Source organism: Octodon degus, unplaced genomic scaffold (genome assembly GCF_000260255.1).
Source record: "Octodon degus isolate 3935 unplaced genomic scaffold, OctDeg1.0 scaffold00149, whole genome shotgun sequence".
NCBI classification, from domain to species: domain Eukaryota; kingdom Metazoa; phylum Chordata; class Mammalia; order Rodentia; family Octodontidae; genus Octodon; species Octodon degus.
The window spans coordinates 911,045-930,298 of NW_004524725.1; the positions used below are offsets into that span (position 1 = coordinate 911,045).

At 43.7% G+C, this 19,254-nt stretch overlaps 1 protein-coding gene across 1 annotated transcript in view; it reads left to right on the forward strand.

The window, feature by feature from the left end:
* Mtmr12 (myotubularin related protein 12) overlaps nucleotides 1-19,254 on the forward strand; it is a 97,592-nt gene that overhangs the window by 11,343 nt on the left and 66,995 nt on the right. The gene's annotated exons all lie outside the window — the stretch shown is intronic.

Consider the following 19,254-nt stretch of genomic DNA (forward strand, 5'->3'; position numbering starts at 1 on the left):
AAAAAAAAAAAGAGCTGGGAATACAGGTGTGTGCCACCATGCCTAGTCTCAATTGCCATCTCAGGGTGCCCCGGGGGTAGTGCCGGCACCAGCACAACAGGCCCAGGGATCAAACCCCTGGCCCCTGCGCCTGCTTGAAGGCACTTTAATCTGCTGAAGTATTTGGCTGGCCCTCAGTAGTGATTTTTAAAAATATGTATATATGTATGTATGTATGTGTGTGTATGTATGTATGTATTATTTGGTGATACTGAGAGTGGAATCTAGGACCTTCCCAATGAGCTACATCTCATGCCTTCTCATGAGGCAGGGTTTTCCTCATTTGCTAAATAGTCCAGGTTGGGCTTGAATTTGTACTCCTGCATCAGACTCGCTCAGTGTTGAGATTACAGGTGTGTGACGCTACCCAGGAATGATGAAATATACCTTTCTCCTGAGGTAGATGGCCAAGCTTTGTTTCAGCTTTTTTTTTTTTTTTTTTTTTCAGTACTGGGGATTGAACTCCGGACCCTGCGCTAGAATAAGTACCAGGCAGGTACTTATTCTACTGAGCTATCTTCCCAGCCCCTCAAGCTTTGTTTCAGACAATGGTCCTGATGCTGGGTTTTTGTTGTTGTTGTTGTTTTGTTTTTTATGTTTCATTTTGCCAGTTTTTTTATATTAAGTTTATTGGTCCCTTTTAGGTATATATAATGATCACATTCATCATAGGGAATTTGTACTTGTATATGATGATATAACTTGATTCTGTTTCTTTTTGTCCCATTTCCTCCTGTGCCTTCAATCCCTCATACCTTCCTTATATACAGATTTGTTTCCCTGTTTTCTTTTCTTTCTCATCAGTTTTTTTCTTTCCTCTCCCCTAGTTCCCTTTCCCATTTGAACATTTTCTTCCTATTATACAATATCTGTTGTACATTTTGGTCCTTATTTATTTTATTTGATGCAGGGCTTTGTTAAGCAGTTCAGACTTGTAGCTTCCTGTCTCAGCCTCCCCAACATTGGGATTATGGGCGTGATTATGAACACGCCCAGTTTTGGTGGCTGGCACCGCATGCCCAGGGTTCTGGGGATCAAACCGGGTCTTTGCGCTGCTGTACTATCTCCCCAGCCCATGGTCCTTATACTTTTAGAGTTATTAAATACCTGGGAATATCTTGAAAGGAATGAACATGGTTTTTCAAATTTGAAAAAAACAGCAACTTACTACGTTCCAGCCATTTCTCCAGAACATAAAGTTGAATTCCTTACATTAATTTCCTTATGTGCTCCTGTACATGGGAGATGTAATCATACTTTTTCTTTTTTCTTTCTTTCTTTCTTTTTTTTTTTTTTGGCAGGACTGGGGCTTGAACTCAGGCCCTTGCACTTGCCAGGGAAGCGTTTATTCTACTGAACCATCTCCCCTAAGGGTAGGAGTTGAACCCAGTGCCTTGCTCATGACAGGCAAGCACTTTACCATTGAGCTGTACCCCCAGTCTGTAGTTTTAATTGCTGCTTATTTATTGTGTGTGTGTGTGTGGCCAGCTCAGCCCACCAGGGAGCAGGGCTGGCTGGCATGTGGTGCTGGGGGATTGAACCGCGGTCCCTGTGCTTTGCTAAGCTTGCTCTAAGTAGGTGCTTTAGACCACTGAGCCATCTCACCAGCCCCTCTTTTTCATTCTTGATCTCTTGGGAATGTGTGCCTCCTGCCTATGCAAACTGCAAAGAGCAGCACTCTCCTGGCATGGTCGCCACGTGGACATTGTGGTAGAGTCTGAACCAGGCAGGCTCATGCCTGTATGCCCAGCACTTGGGAGACTGAAGTGGGAGGAAAGTTGTGAATTAGCCTGGGCTACATGGTAAGTTCACAACCTGTCACAAAAAACAAACAGACAAAGCAGTTGGACTCCTAGTCCTAAAATAAGTTGTTTGACCTCAGCAATCCCTGTTTTATCTCCCAGGGCCTTCTAGTCTGGGCCACACTTATACTTCCTTCTCTTTTGATCCTAAATACTATTGTAGGGGCTGGTGAGATGGCTCAGTGGTCTAAAGCACCTACTTAGAACAAGCTTGAGCAAAGCAAAGCACAGGGACCGCGGTTCAATCCCCCAGCACCACATGCCAGCCAGCCCCGCCCCCTGGTGGGCTGAGCTGGCCACACAGGCACGCACACACACACACGCACACACATAAATAAATAAATAAAAAATTTATTAAAAAAAAAAACTAAATACTATTGTAGTTCCTCTTTTTCTTCCTCATATCAACCTACCTGTCTGCCTGTCTTCTGTCTGTGACCCACCCCTACCCCACCTTACTTAATTTAGCTTCAAGGTAACTTGACCAATTGATCCCAGGAAGAAAGCAAAAGCAGCTGCTTTTTCCCTTTTTGTTTTAATGACCACCGTGGGCTACTTGCTGAGTAAAGAGAAAGGTCTGTGTTAGAAGAGTGACAAGAGAGAAACCCCAGCCTACCTGTAAGTAGTGCCTAGGGAATATCTAACAGTGTCGTTCTGGGTGGCAGTTAGAGAAGGGGAAGGGCCCTCTGGGGTGCGTGAAAGAGGCCTTCATTTTCAAGGCTATCACTGTGGCTGGTATTGAAACACAGGGACAGCTGAGAAATAACCCGATCTCAAAGGTGTTCGGGTTGAGAAGGAGGTCCCCTGGTGTGGAAGAGCCTGTGATTCTGGAGGTGTCTAGTCCTGGCCACTCTGTGGTAGCCTGAGGCATGGGCTTTGCCTCTCAGGGATATCTTCTCCTCACTACTAATATGTGGACAGACATCTTTCCTGCGGTCTTGTTTTGAGGATAAAAAGAAAGAAATCACGTACACCCAGCTTTCCGTCTGCCTAGTGGCAGATACTCAACATCTGTTAGGTGCTGTTATTAATAACTTGAACTGAAAGTTTCTTTATATGAGCAGCATTTTTGTGTGTCTGCCATTTGCTAAATACAGGGTTAAAATTAGGAATTCAAAGAAACAGTATGCACTTGGGCACTCCACATTCCTTTGGGGAGACAGCAGGTCACCAGATGGCCCTGAGGCATGGAGGTGGGCGCTGCCTACTTAAGAGGGAGGCAGGCCCAGAATGCCTGTGAGTGCAGAGGAGGCTCACTGTGGCCCCCACTGTGGCATTTGGTCTCCAGTGAAGTTTGTGTAGGTTGTAGAAAGGCTAGTGTTGAAGTGGGATTTGGTGTGAGGAGGAGGCAGGCAAGAGGCCCAGCTTGAAAGTCTCCTAGGTACCTTAGGGCTGGGTGATTGGAACATTTGTCCCCATCTCTTGTATAAGGCCTGTGCACTTGTGTGTGACAGAGGAAACTGGACGTTCAGGAATATTGCCAAGATTCTTGGAGGATCCTTCCTTTCTAAAGTATATTGCTTTACCATTAAAACAGCCTGGCTCTTCTAAGTGTGTAGGCACCTTCTTCTTTATCCCCCTTCTTACTGCCGCCTGTTCCAAGGCATTTAACTCCTCCCAGCTATTCAGCTAAGTTTGTAGAACAGTTCTGGGGATGGTGCTAGAGGGGGAGGCACACAAAGCAACACCATGTGTCTCTGCAGCTGTCCATAGCCATATCCTTTAGCTTGGACTACAAGACAGTGACGGCCCTATAACTGCTACTTGCCACCTTTCTCAGGTGCTTGTGCACACTGCAGTGCAGCCATTGTAACTTGTAGTGTCATATGTTGGTTAGCTTTGGAACCAGATGAACCAACTGCTTAACTGCAAGTTTGAACTGGATGTTTGACTTCTCTGAACCTCAGTTTCTGTCTGTGAAATGGGAATAATAAACAGCATCTAGCCTGTAAGATGGCTGTTAGTCTTCATGAGGCAAGCCACAAAGCTGTTACTGCTGTACTTGGCACATAGTGTTCCCCCCCCCACCCCCCGTGCAGTTCAGGCTGGTCTTGAGCTCACTTTGTAGCTCAGGTTGGTCTCAGACTTTCAGCAGTCCTCCTGCCTCAGCTTTATGAATGCTAGGACTACAGTTGTGCATCACTATGCCCAGCTTAGTTTTTCTTTTTCTTTTCCTTTTTTTTTTTTTTTTTTTTTTTTTGCAGGACTGGGGCTTGAACTCAGGCCCTTGCACTTGCCAGGGAAGCGTTTATTCTACTGAACCATCTCCCCTAAGGGTAGGAGTTGAACCCAGTGCCTTGCTCATGACAGGCAAGCACTTTACCATTGAGCTGTACCCCCAGTCTGTAGTTTTAATTGCTGCAGTTGCTGCTATTCCTCACCATCCCAGAAGCTACAGCTCTGTGTGTGTGTGTGTGTGTGTGTGTTTCTGTGTGTTCATGTGTTCCTTTCTTGTGCCACCAGTGTAGGTCCTGCTGCTGGCAAGACTTGGCCTACGTTTCCCTCAGTGTTGTCTTTCCTTGTCCGGAGGGAAGGGGTAGCATGATGTTATCGTGGAAGAACCTTTGGTTCTAAGGGTTTCTAGTCCAAATTAAGCCTTTTGATGGTGATATTAGTTGTTTTTGTTTTTTGTAATCCTGGGGTTGAACCCAAGACCATCACACTGAACTACATCCCTCGCCCTTTTTATTTTGAGTCATTTCTCACTAGGCCATATGGCTGAGTTACCCAGGCTGGGCTTGAACTTGCAGTCCTCTTGCCTTAGCCTCTCAGATTGCTGGGTTTATAGGCATGTGCTGTCATGCCTGTGATGGTGACTTGAGACAGGAGGTTTCGCGTAAGATTCTTTCTCACCTGTGATGTGTAGATAGACATCTTCCGTGCAAGTTTATTTTGAGGATGATAAAAGCTAGAGTAGATATACCCAGCTCAGTACCTGACAAAGGCGTCTTCCCTTTTGTAGGACTGTTCCATACCTGCCACGGCTCATGCGTGCCAGGGAACTGTTGAGCCGTGATGTCCCCAGCCCACGGCGGGCTTTACAGTTCATCCAGAGGGCTTTCCTTCCTGCAGTTTTCTTTTCTCAGTGAGCAGGCTCAGGATTTCCTTTCTGTCCTGGAGCAGTATCTTGTCTCACAGCTTCTAGGACAGCTTGGGGTTTGGGTAGTGTATTAAGGCCTGGGCTAATACCACTTTGGCTTGCAAGTCATCTGCAAACGTATTAAAAAAATTAGGGGGAAAAAGGCAGTGGGTTGGAAGTATTTTTCAGACTCTCTTATTTTTCCTAGTGAATGTGTTTCGAGGATTTTTGCTTAGAATTATGATAGGCCTTTAGTGCAGATCCTCCTACTCCATTGATGGAGCTGTGTCAGCTCACCTCACAGCATGGAGCTTCAAGTTAGTTGTGTTGGTTGGCCTTGCTGCTTTGGCCCGAGGTGAGGCGGCATGTCATAGCAGGGACCACCGTGTTTACTTCACAGCCAGGCCACAATGAGCTAGGAAGGGGTCCCACAGTCCCCTCTGAGGGAACATGCTCAGTGACCTAAAGACCTCTCAGCCTCTTACAGTTTCCATTGCCTCCTAGTAGATCCAAGCTAGGGATTCAGCTTTAGCACCTGAGCTCTGGGCAGCATTCTAGATCCAAACTATAGCATTTAGGATTTTTTTTTTTCTTTCTGCATTTAGAACAGGGTCTACAGGGTCTCACTGTGGATGGGACTCGTAGTGATTCTCCTGTTTTCAGCCTCCCAAGTGCTGGGATTACAGGCGTGCTCCACTGTGCCCAGTCTCAATCACTGTTAGGCCGGCACAGCATTCCAGGGATCGAACCCTGGCTTCTGTGCTCTGTCTAAGCAGGTGCTTTAGACCACTGAGCTATCAGCCTGGCCCTAGCATTTAGAAATTTTGATGGGATTATTTCTTTAGTCTCTCAAGAACTATGCCTAGCATTAAAAACTATCACTTGACTGAGACTTAATTTTGTTTTTTGAGATAGACTCTTGGTATGTAGTCCAAGTTGGCCTCAAATTTACAGCAATTCCCCATCAGCCTGAGTCCTGAGATCATAGGTATGTACCACGTGTCCAGCTATTGATAGTTTATTTTGTATCAGGAATTATATGCTAGATGTTGTTGAAGCTAAAAATTTATAAAGGTGTAGCCTAATTTCTTAGTTTGCATTGCTGATCAGCAAGACAGACTAGGTAAAAGATTACTACTGCACTATGACATGAAAAGCGCTGTAACAGGTGTGTGCAGAGAATGTTTGGCCATTTGGAGAACGTCCCCTCACTGTTCTGGTGGAGGAAGTTTGGGTCAGAGGAAGCTTTGTAAAGAGCTGACACTGTGTGGATGGTGGATTGGACGGGGTTGCATGTACAGTAAGAAGTTGGGTCGCCTTGGCCGGTGCACCTGGGGCCAGACGGAGGCAGTGAGGTAGGCTGGCAGTCACAGAAGGTGGCAGAGGAAGGTGCCCTGAAGTAGGAGAGTAGCGGCAGGAGGGTGGATGGATTTGGAGCTGTTAAGAAAGCAGCCTAGGATGGGAGGGGCACAGAATAGTTATGAATGTCTTCTGGGTTTCTGGTGCAAGGAGCTGGCCTAGCCAGAGCCCACAGGAGCAGGCTAGTTGATTAGGTGACTTTGAAATGTGAGTACAAGACCGTGACTTCAAGGCTTCTGTGGTACAGTGCTTCCCTAGCATGGCCAAGGCCCTTGCTTTCATCCCAGCACCCCTACCCCCAACGTAAATTTGAAGGAGCTGAGCTTCATCCAGTGCATGTGGTCTGGAGCCAAGCCAGGAATCTGTTGGGGTGCTCAAGTTCAGGACTTTGACTGCACATCTCCTGTGAAGAGCATGCCTGGCAGAGGAGCTGGAGAGCTCAGGAAAAATACAGGCCTTGCAAGGAGGAAGGGAACCCAGCCTAGAAAGGAAGCTTGAGTAAGAGCAGTCAACAACCGTGTTGGCTGTTCTGCCTGCAGATGGTTTCTGCTTGTTTTCAGGTTTCAGTATAAATGACACTTCCTGAGGGTGACAGGCTTCTTAGTCCCTTTCTGAGTGTGATTAGGTGTTGTGCTGGGTTCCCATAACACCCTGTGCTTGCCCTGACATAGCACACACCCTTGTTAATGCTGGCCTAGTGTTAGACTCCCCCATGTTCTGGGGAGGCAAAGCATGGTGTATGGTAGAGGTGTTGTAGTTAACAGCATTGTGGCACTTCAAAGCCATGATGCGGAGAGGCTCCTAGTACATATTACACTGAATAGAAGTTGACTTTTAGCTTTTTCTGTCTGTATTTCCTCAGGCCAAAAGTCAGTTTTGTCTTTTCTCCCCAACATTTGGTATTTAGGGTATTCAGGAGCTGTTTGTTGGGATGAATTAGAGGTGGGTCATCTTATAACTAGATATACTGCTGAGTGTTGACTTAGCCTCATTATAGAGCCCTGTGATTTTGGGCCACTCCTCTAAAACAGTTTTGAGAATAGAACAGATTGACAGCTTTTTCATGCTGGGCCCAGCTGTATGAGGTGGGTTCTAGCAGGTGTGTCTCATTTGGGACATAAACTTGCTGCAGAATAGGTCACAAGTCTCAGACTCTTACCTTGTCTGGTTTAGACTTGGCCAGAAGGGAACTTGGCCTGGCTCAGCATAGGTGGGGTGATTAGGTAATGTGGGTTAGGGCAGCTGCTGGTCTTGGGAAATTGCTGATGCGGTGGGAGCCAGAACAGATGCATCTAGTCTTTCTGATCTGTAGGGTAAAACTTTCAGCAATTGGAAGACTTGCTCTTTATACCTTTATCATTTTTAAAAATTAAAACAAAAAGAGGGGCTGGAGAGATGGCTCAGTGGTCTAAAGCACCTACTTGGAACTAGCTTAGCAAAGCATCAGGGACCGCGGTTCAATCCCCCGGCACCACATGCCAGCCAGCCCCGCCCCCTGGTGGGCTGAGCTGGCCACACACACACACACCACTCTCTCTCTCTCTCTCTCTCTCTCTCTCTCTCTCTCTCTCTCTCTCTCTCTCTCTCAAATAAATAAATAAAAATTAAAAAAAAAAAAAGAGTAGCCATAGCATTGAGGTAAACATGGAAATAAGTTAATAAAAATTGCCCAGCCCTAATCCTACCACTCCAGTAGAACTGGTCTTTGTATGTGTCACACCTCTATTGTAATTCAATTTAGGTCACAGAGATACTCTATTTTTAAAAACCTGGACATCCTATGAGCCCATGCCAGCAGTTTTTACTGTTCTTTTTTGTCCATAATAAATGGGGCAGCAAGAGGTGCTATACAGAGTTCATAAGCCATTTTTAACCGATGTAATGTCAAAAATGTACATAACTTTTAAATGACTTAGGTTTTGAGAAGTCTGTCAGTATAACCAGCAGAACCAGTTCTGCTTGATTAAGGATCATACCTTTTAATCCTTTTTTCCCCTTGCACATTGACCTAATGGTTGATGAGGCCAGTGAAGGATCTGTCACATTTCATAGCTATAAAAATAAGATTGCATTCAGGTATGTTGGCACATGCCTATAATCCCAGTATTCAGGAGGCTGAGGCAGGAGGATCATGGTGAGTTTGAGACTAGCCTGTGTGACATAGTGAGTTCAAGACCAGTCTAAACGATATAGTGAGAACCTATAAAAAAAAAAAAAAAATTATAGGACGAGAGAATAGAAGCCATTCCAAAGCTGTATGCTCCTGAATTAACCTGGCAGTACTTGGCAGTGGTGTTCTCAATTAGAGCCTTAATAGGAATGCTGTAAAGTAGATTTCTGTTGGACTTTCTAGGGTTGATTGGCGTGACAAGAGACTGTCACTCCTTAGGGAACACAATGGAGTGAGTTGTAAGAGGTGCCTCTTTCAGCTTTTGTACATGAAGCCCCAACGTTCTGTTCCCCATGCAGCTCTGAGTGGTGGGGGGAATAGGTGTGCTTGTTTTTCCTTTAGTCTCCATTGGTCTTCCCACGGTGATCGTTGAGGCTTTCTCTGGGGCTTTCTGGGTTGCATGTTTCAGCCTGGTTTCAGGTGGGTTTTGTTATTCCTCATTATCTTCACTCCTTTCCATGTAAGGGGCAGTACAACATCCTGCAAGAGCACAGACTAGAGAGATGAGCCATGTTGGTTGTTCTTTAACTTCCATGCTTGGAAAGACTTTTTTTAGATCCCACTGCAAAGAGCCAGTGAGATATAAAGGTCCTAAGGTCACAGTTCAGAAGAAAGAATAGAGCTAAATAATTGAGAAAATGTCTCCTCTTGATACTGATGTACCTGTGTACATGCCCCAGAAAGAATTCAACATCTTCCAAGAGAGTTCATTTCCTGTGTGAGCTTAATTATGTAGCAGATTGTATGTGAACCATGGAGATCAAGATCACGGCCTTCCATTTAAAGGAAGCATGTAAACAGCATCAGTCAGAAAATAAAATTGCTGCAGTACATGAAGAAGAGAAATTCTCCCAGAATGCAAAGAAAAAGTCTAAATAAATTAAGATTTAAAAAAAGAAAAGAGGGGTCGGGGAGATGGCTCAGTAGAAAAAGCACTTCCCTGGCAAGAGCCTGAGTTCAATCCCCAGTTCCGCCAAAAAAAAGAAAGAAAGAAAAAAAGAAGAGAGAAAGGATATAGACAGCCTGTTAAGGAGAAACAATCTGTGAGTAATAGAAATACCTGACCCAGAACAAAGGAAATGAAGCTGGAACAACAACTAAGGAACTAATTGAAGCAAACTTTCCAAGTTGAAAAACAAAGTAGGCCTGCAGATGAAGAAGGCTCACAGGATACCTTTAAATTTTAATGAGAAGAATTTTTTTTTTTTTTTTTTTTTTTTTTTTTTAGGAAAGAGTCTACAGGGTGTTCAGTGTCTCACTAGTAGATCGGACTCGTAGTGATCTGCCTGTTTACAGCCTCCCAAGGGCTGGGACTACAGGTGCGCCACCACGCCTAGTCTCAATTGCTGTCTCAGTGCACCCCCATGGCGGGGCTGGCATTATAGAGAAGAAAAATCTTGACTTTTTAAAATTTCAAGAATAAAGAGGGGCCGGAGAGATAGCTCAGTAGAATAAGCACTTGCCTGGCAAACGCAGGGGGCTGAGTTTAATCCCCGATTCTGCAAAAAAAAAATTAAAAAATAAAATAAAGAAAAATTTTGAAGTACCTAGACCAATGATGGTGAACCTTTTAGAGCTTTCTTTTTGAGACAGGGTCTTGATATGCAGCTCAGGCTGGCCTTGAACCCATGGGAATCCTCCTGCCTCAGCCTCCCAAGTACTGGGATTACAGGTATGCATGATCATGCCTAGTTAAGAGCTATCAATGTTAACAAACTGCCAGGTAGGGCACAAACATCATAGGTTACCACCACTCACAGACAGCAGCTTGTTTGTAAAGGAGCGAAAGTCAGAATGACCTCAGTTTTTTTCCTTGCAATTCTAAATGTCAGAGAACAATGGAACAACGTCTACAGATTTTCAAGGGAAAATAATTTTGAATAGTTTATATATGAAGGCAATTGGAAGACATTCTTAGATACTAGAGGGTGAAGAAAGTATACTGAGGGTTGGGGATGTGGCTCAGTGGTAGAGTTCATATGTTGCATGCTCAAGGTTCTAGGTTCAATGCCCAGTGCCCCAGAAAAGAAAATATATTTACCAAGACCTTGGTCTGGATTTTTACTGTAGCCAACAGAAAAGTTAGAAAGGATAGGGAGATTTTATGATATTTAGGCTATGTGCTGGTGAAGTGAGCAAGATTTGATGGTTAAACTAGCTAAAAAACGAAAATCTAAAGGTATTGCACATAGGACAATAAACCTGGATGCAAAATAGATTTGTGAGATCTGAAGTTTTCAGATAGGTTTTATTTGTTTTGGGGTTTTTTGTTTATTTAATTTATGTATTTGGTACAGGGTCTCACTACGAAGCTCAGACTCCTAGTGATCCTTCTGTCTCAGCCTCCTCAGTGCTGGGATTACAGACAGGGCTGGCATGGCATGCTGTATCGGGAATTGAACCCTGGTCCCTGTGCTGGTTTTTGGTTATTGAGACAGCTTCTCACTATGTAGTCCAGGCTGGGCTTGAACTCATGGAAGTCATCCTACCTCCACCTCCCGGATGTTGGGATAACAGGTACCATTGCACCTGGCTTTGTTGTTTTTTGAGATCTCCTTATGTAGTTCAAACTGGCCTTGAGCGCACCATGTATCTTAAGCTTGCCTCAAACTAGAGGTGATTGTTGTGCCTCAACCTCTTGAGTGCTGGAATTATGTTGTGCACCACCATATTGGCACTAGTTTATTTAATTTTAAACTGTAAATATTCAAATATGTATTGGGCAAATAAATACTGGGGTTTTGGGGCATGTAATATTATAAAGATGAATGTTATTAAGCCAAATATGTGGTAGATAGAAGTGCTTTATAGGCAGGACAAGTATAGTAAAGGCATTCTACGCATCAGTCTGACAAAGTTGGAAAGTGGCACAGAAACTGAAAGAGTTAAATAAAATTTGAAAGGTACAGTACATATTGTGATAGGGAAAGAAACTGCTCAAAAGGAAAGAGCAGCTGGGATGGGGGAAAGGACAAAAGAAAAAAGGAAGGGGAAAAATACATATACACAAGATAGCTAAGGTAATTATATGACTAATTTCTGTTGGTTTAGTGAAAGGACAGTTTATGCTTGTTTGGTCAGTTTTGCATGCCTATTGCTGGTAATCAGAGGAACTACTTTGAAGGTAACAATATTCAGTGTCATAACCATTGTTAATTTCCTATCATCTTGTGTTGAAATTCTGTATTTTAAAAAAATGTTTTATTCTCTAAAAAAAAAAAACCTAACAAGCTCATAATGTTAATACTGATAATGTAAGGGGAAATTTTCCAAAGCCTGTGTTGGAGAAGAGTATGATGTTTGAAATACTGACTTGGGAAAACCAGTAATTACTGCATCAGGAGGTGGTTCATATAAGTCAACTTGTGATTGAGCTTTGTACAAAATGGATTATAGACATCACAGGTTTCTGGAGTTGAAAACAAATGAAAAACCAAGAAAAAGTGGCACAAAAATATACCAAGGAAGAGTTTAAATTTTATAAAAGATAGTGACAAATATAGATGTTATAGTCATAAACTAGTTAAATTCCTAGTTAATAAGGTCTAAATTGGGTAAAAAAAAATCAGCCTCTGATCGAAGATACTCACATTTGTATAAAATAAAGGTTAAAGGAATTCGAAGGTAATAAGACTTTAAGTTATAGAAGTAGAGAGTAGGGGCTGGTGAGATGGCTCAGTGGTCTAAAGCACCTACTTAGAACAAGCTTAGCAAGGCACAGGGACTGCGGTTCAATCCCCCAGCACCACATGCTAGCCAGCCTTGCCCCCTGGTGGGCTGAGCTGGCCACACACACACACACACACAAATAAAATTTTAAAAAAAGAAGTAGAGTAATATTTTTATTAGGCAGAAATAAGAATTTTATATTTCACATTTAAAAGACTGTGGCATTCATATGTAAGGTTTTTTTTTTCAGTATCTGCGGGTACATGGTAGTTTTACTATTCAGCTCACTATGTATTTGGTACAGGGTCTCACTACATAGTTCGAACTCATAGTGATCCTTCTGTTTTTAGCCTCAACAGTGCTGGGATTACAGGCGTGCACAACCATGCCTGGCTCAGCGCACCCAGGAGGCGGGGCCAGCTTGGCATGCAGTACAGGGAATTGAACCCTGGTCCCTGCACTTGCCTAAGCAGTTGCCTAGTCCACTGAGCTTCTTGCTGGACCTTAAAACTTTGAAAATAGAGTGATTTTATGTACTTACAATTCATTGAGTAATACCTTAGTTAAATAGAATATATGTTTAAAAAAAAAATAGGGCTGGTTATGTGGCTCAGTGTTACAGCTCTTGCCTTGTAGGCACAAGGCCCAGGGTTTGATCCCCACATGCATGTGCATGTGTGCAAACGCATGCACATGATAAGTAAAAGAATGCAGACTGGGCCAGCATACCTGGGCTTGAGTTAAACCTTGCCGTGTGCCAGTTGCTGCCTTCATCTGTAGCATCAGGGTACTCAAGGATTTAACTCTAAAAGGCTTGCTGAGGGTTAAATGAGCTGTTAAGTATAAAGTTCATTAAACCGTTCCTGGCACTTAGGGCTCAACAAATGGCTATTGTAAGAGGAAGTGGTCAGTTTTGCTCACCTCTCGACCTTGTTAAGGGCTGGTGCTGTAACCAGTTTGGAAAGAGGGACAGAAGATGTTGGCATTCATCAGTTGGACAGTGATTTCTGCAGACCTCAAGTGATTTTTTTCTTGGCACTGGGAATCTAACTCAGGGCCTCCTCCCACTTGCCAGGCAGGCACCATAGTGCTGAGCTACATCCCTGGCTCCCCACAAAGAACTTCTGAGCCTTGCTGGTGTGCTGAGGAAGAAGTTGCATTCTAAGCCCCTTGTAAAGGTCAAGTTGCATAGCCTCTGATCACTTGTCCAGCGAGTTTGCCAGTGGAGATGGCAGTTTGTATAGCCGCAGACACAGCATTATCAAGAGTAGTGTGCCCACCTTGGAATCCACCTGCGTGCAGCTCCCCCTGGCACTGGCCCCTCCCTCTGTTGTGCCCATGGCTCCTCTTCTCCAGTCCTGTTCATTCACTTGAAGCAGTAAGCAAAACTGAAGCCAGCTGTCTTTTTTTTTTTTTTTAATACTCTATTTTTTTAAAAAAATGTTTCCTTTATTTATTTCTTTTTTCTTTTTTTTTTTTTATGGTCAGCTCAGCCCACCCTGGGGGCGGGGCTGGCATGGCATTGGGTGCTGGGGATGGAACCGAGGTCCCTGCATGCTTGCCTAAGCAGGTACTTTAGACCACTGAGCTATCTCGCCAGCCCGAAGCCAGCTGTCTTTATGCTTCCTGTTTGTATGCTGATTTGTTGGGGTTCTCCAGGTCATTTCTTTTCTCAAGACTATGTGTATTTTGATCTTGGAGGGGGCGGTTGATGGTAATGATGGCAGCACATACTGTTCCTTCAATTTTTAATTTTTATATCTATTTATTTATTTAGTACAAGATCTAGCTATGCATCTCAGACTCAGTGATCCTCTGTCTCTACCTCCACAGCGCTGGGATTACAGGCATGTGCCATAATGCCGGGTTTCTGTGGTCGGCATGGTGCGCCCATGGTTCCTGGGCTGGCCCAGCATGCTGTACCAGGGATCAAGTTTGGGTCCTTGTGCTTGCCAGGCGGGCACTTAGACTGCTGAGTTATTTCCCCAGTCCATTCTTTCAATTCTTCTCTGTAGGAATTGCATAGTGCATAATTTTTTGTTTGTTTTTGTTTCTGGGTTTTTTTTTTTTTGGCAGAACTGGGGATAGGTTTTTGAGTTGTTAACCAGAAGAAGTTTATATATTAGTGATGATTGAATATGGTGGCATTTTAAATTCCAGTGTGAGTGCTTAAAAAGTACCCCCTCCATTTGTGACAATTTGGTCTACTTGCAATAAAATCTAGAGCTACACATGCCTGTAGTCTCAGGACCCTGGGAGGCTAAGGCAGGAGAATCACAAGCTCAAGCCTAGCTCGAGTAACTTAGCAAGATCCTGCTTATAACATAAAAAACAACAGCTGAGTGTGGTGGTACACGCCTGTAATCTCAGCACTCTCGCAGGAGGATCACTGTGAGTTTAAGGACACACTGAGCTATAAAGTGAGTTCAAGGCCAGCCTGAACTACATAGTGAGACCCTGTCTCAAAAAGACAAATTAGGAGGAGCTGGGGAGATGGCTCAGTGGAATAAGCGCTTCCCTGGAAGCTCAAGGGCCTGAGTTCAATCCCCAGTTCTGCCAAAAAAAAAAAAAAAAGGATAAAAAGACAAATTAGGGCCTGCCAGATAGCTCAGCGGACTAAAGTGCCTGCTTAGGCAGAGTGCAGGGACAGGAGTTCAATCCCCAGCACCACAAGCCATGCAGGCCCCACCCCCCCGGGCACCCTGAGACAGTGATTGAGATTGGGTGTGGTGGCGTGTGCCTGTAATCCCAGGCTTAAAAGCAGGAGGATCACTATGAGTCCAATCTGTGTATCGAGACCCTTTAGACCCTGTACTAAAATACATTTAAAAAAAGACAAATTAAATTAAAAAATTTTTTAAAGAGCTGGGAGTATAGCTTAGTACAGAGGCTGAGATTAATATCCAATACTGTAAGTAAAAAAACCAAACTATTCTTTGGCTTTGTATTTCATTCAGAGTACTCTGCTGAAAAGGTATAAAATAATCAGACTTAAATCATGGGGTTCTAGAAAAATACATCTTATGAATGGAAAATGCCACCCCTTCCCCTGGCTACAGATCTTCTTGTAAACTGGATAGGCTGAATCCTGTGGATTTTTTTTTTTTTTTTTTTTTTTTTTTTTTTTTGGTCTTTTTGAGACAGGGTCTTTCACTATGCAGTTCAGGGTGGCTTTGAACTCACTTTGTTGCCCAAGATGGCTGCAAACTCAGCAATCCTCCTGCTTCGGCCTCCCAAGTGCTAGGATTACAGGCGTGCACCACCACTCCTGGCTGTTATTTATTTATATTTATTTATTTATTGCAGTACCAGGGATTGAATTCAGGACTCTGAAGAAAGTTTCTCTCTCTCTCTCTCTCTCTCTTTTTCTGGTGGTACCAGGGATCGAACTCAGGGTCTTGTACTTTCCAGGCAAACACTTATTCCACTGAGCTATCTCCCTGGCCCCCTGTGTTATTAATTTTTAATGCATACAAAAGAGAAGGTATGTAGGCAAAGACTAAGGCCTGAATTATTAGTACCTGCTATGTTAAAAATAGATTTCCACAAAAAGGTAAATTATCATCTAATATGATAATACATCTTTATTCCTTGAATTTTTCTATGGAATAGAAAAAACAAATATTAAACATACATTCTAGAAAAGTAGGGCAGCTTTGAGGAAATGAAATATCTGGGTTGTGCCCTTTTACCACTTTGGTGCCAAATGCAGTGGAAAGAAATTGTGTTTCAAAGAACCTTCAGGGACATTACTTCTTGGAGTTTTGCCCCGCTGGCTGGATGTAATTCATCTGAGAACAATAGTTTCAGTGGGGTTTTTTTATCCAGTACTGGGGACTGAACCCAGAACCTTGAATTCACTATGTCATCCAGGCTGACCTCAAACTGGAGGCAGTCTTCCTGCCTCAGCCTATTGACTGCTGGGGTAGAGCACGTGTCAACATGCCCACCATTTGGCTATTAAAGTTAAAAGCATGTTGGAGTCTCATGTGTGATATTGAAGATCGGCAGTTCAGCTTTTCATTCCTTTCCTTCAGGTGGGGCAGTGCAACCACGGCTTAAAGCTAAGGCCTACTGAGGTTCCTGATTTTGTCCTGTGATTTTTCCTGAAAGGTGTTTACTGGAGATAGTGAATAATATGTGTATATTCATTCCTCTGCCTGATGTTTCCTCCCTGTTGCCCACAGGATAAAGCCCAACTTCTATAAAGAGCATGCCGATCTCTAGGTCGTGTCCAGCCTTGGCTGTATTTCTCGCTTGTCTGGAAATAATACTGCAGCGTGTTTGCACTTTTCATTCTTTCCTCTTCTCTTTCTGCCTGCCCACTTACTAAACTCCTGTGCATTCCAGACTTGCCAGTCTTGTAGGACTGGCTTAAACATTTTTCCTTCTCTTTTCTCCCCATTGGTCTCTCTGTTACCAGATCCGTTTCCATCCGCTTGCTTCTTGAAAGCCACCCCTGGAGGTGAGTGCTGGTGGGAAGGAAAGTATTTAAGGGCCAGTCTTTTTTTTTTTTGCGGAACCGAGGATTGAACTCAGGCCCTTGTGCTTATTCTACTGAGCCATCTCGCCGGTCCCAAGGGCCAGTCTTAAAAAGGTGTCACCCTCAGAGCACTGCTCTCAAGGTGGACAGGAGGTGTAGTGCAACTGTGTGCTTTTTCTTTGGTCAGGATACCTTAAGCTCAGCGTCAACCTGCTGCGGCTACTTGCGGTACTGTTTTGTTTTTGAGACAGGGTCTCATGTCCTATGATCCCCTTGCTTCAGCCTTCCATGTGGTAGAATTATTTGCATGCTTCCGCATTAGCTCCTGTACTTTAGACAAACACAACTACTTTTTTTTTTTTTTTTAGTTATTATAATTTGCCTATTATTTCAACCTGTATATTGTTATTTATATTCTCTATGGCCATCTTCGCTATACTTTTTTTTTTTTTTTTGTATTTTAGGGAAGGGTCTTGAGGTGTAAGGGTGTTCAGGGTTTCACTACTGGATTGGACTTGTAGTGAACCACTTGTTTACAGCCTCCCAAGAGCTGGGATTACAGGCACACAACACCACGCTCAGTCTACAACTATTCTTTTGCATGTTAAGCATCTTTATTCTCAAATTTAGCAGATATTCTGGATTCTGTTAATCTAAAGAAAGGTTATTTGGCACACATTTAAGTGTGTGTTTTGGGGAGTGGAGGTTAAGTACCAAGGACCAAACCTAGGGACTTTGTACCAAGCTGTGTCTCCAGTCCCCTCCCCCTTTATTTTATTTTATTTTATTTTATTTTATTTTTTTAGCTAAACCAGGATTGAACTCAGGCCCTTGTGCTTGCCAGGGAAGCGCTTATTCCACTGAGCCATCTCCTCGCCCCCCCCCCCCTTTAAAACTTTTTTTTTTTTTTTTTGGTGGCATCAGGGATGAACTCAGAACCTTGTGCTTGCCAGGCAAGCACTTACTCCACTGAGCTATCTCCCCAGGCCCTAAAATAAGTTTTGAGACAGGATCTCACTAAACTGCTAAACTGCCTGAGCTGGACTTGAACTTGCAGTTCTGCTGCCTCAGCCTTTTGGAATTGCAGGTGTGTGTCACCACGTCAAGTCATCAAGTGTGGCTTTTTTTTCAGCTTTAGAATGGTTGGCAAAGGGAGGATAAGGAAAGTAACTGCTAACAAGGGAATTTATTTATTTAAAACCAACAGCTCGAAAGCTGTTGAGGGTTGTTTTTTTTTCCTTTTTTTTTGGTGCAGGGTCTCACTAATTAGGTTGTAGCGATCCTCCTGGTTTCTGCCTCCCCATGGCTGGGATTACAGGCCCTCGCCACCTCGCCCGGACTCCATCGCTGGCTCAGTGCACCCGAGGGCGGGGCCGGCAGGGCAACCAGCACCAGGGATCGAACCCTGGACCCTGCGCTTCTTTGAGCAAGCACAAGGGAATTTATTATAAAAATACAGATCTGACTCATGGAACTTTGCGCCAAAGACGTGCCTCACAAAAGTCTGGAAAGCCATGGAAGTCCAAGCCATGGTTGTTTGTGTGTCTGAGAGCATGCATTTATCTTGAAAAGGAGTGTTTGCACTTTTCATTCTTTATCTGTTATCTTTTCATTCTTTCTGTTATCCTTTTTCTGTGTATTACTCTGGGCAGAAGAGCTTTCTCTGACCTCCCCCTCGCCCCCATTTGTGGCCTGGTTTACAAGTCTAGTTTAAGGAGCCAGCTTGATTACATCTCTGAGCCCTCCAGGCAAATTAGCAGGAGCAGCGAGTTGGTTAATGTGATGCTTGGGGACACTGTGCTGGTCAGTTTGCCGGGCACTGGACTGGCAGTGAGATGGTTCACTGCAAGAAGTTGTGGGCCCGGGGAACCAGGGGTCTGAGGGAAGGGCTTGGGCGGGGTCCTAAAGATAGCTCTGTGGTATTTTGATCCTGGAATATAAAGAAAGAATTTCACTGACCATTTAAAAAACTAAAACAGGTAGCTTTGAATAAATGCAGATGGGAATACTAGTGCTCGTATAATAGGCTGGCTTTCCCCAAGCTGGCTGTAGTATTTGGACTGAATTCCAAGCACTAATCAGGATGATTGTTGTAGTTTTCCAACTGCTGCTTGAATATAATGAATAGCTCTGATCTCTCCTCAGAGAAGGATGATAGAATCTGTCAAAAATAATTGTGCTTTAATTTAGTTCTTTGCCAGTGACATAAAGAAAACTATCAGTGAGAATTTCTAAATTACCAAAACACTCAGCATTTACATATGCAAGAACAGTTCCTCTTGCTTAAATCCCACAGCAGTGCATTGGGATTAGCAGGGGATTTTTCTACGAGACCTGAGGCCCGGGCTGTATCCTAGGCTTGTGACAGTATGTACAGTAAGTATCTATAATAACATGCTCCCGAGCACACTGTACCTACCTGAGGTGTGAGAAGCGCCGCCCCAGAGGTATCTCCTGGGGTGGAAATCATAGGCAGCTCCAAGTGGGTCATGTTCAGGATGAGTTCTCTGGAAAAGCCATGACATTCTATTTCAGCCTTGAGATAGGCTGTTTTTTCTCTTCCCCAACTATCCTCAGGTTTCTCCTAATGCTATAGTGTGGTCCAAAATAATATAGTTATAAAACTGATCCTACCTAAAATAAAATAAAATAA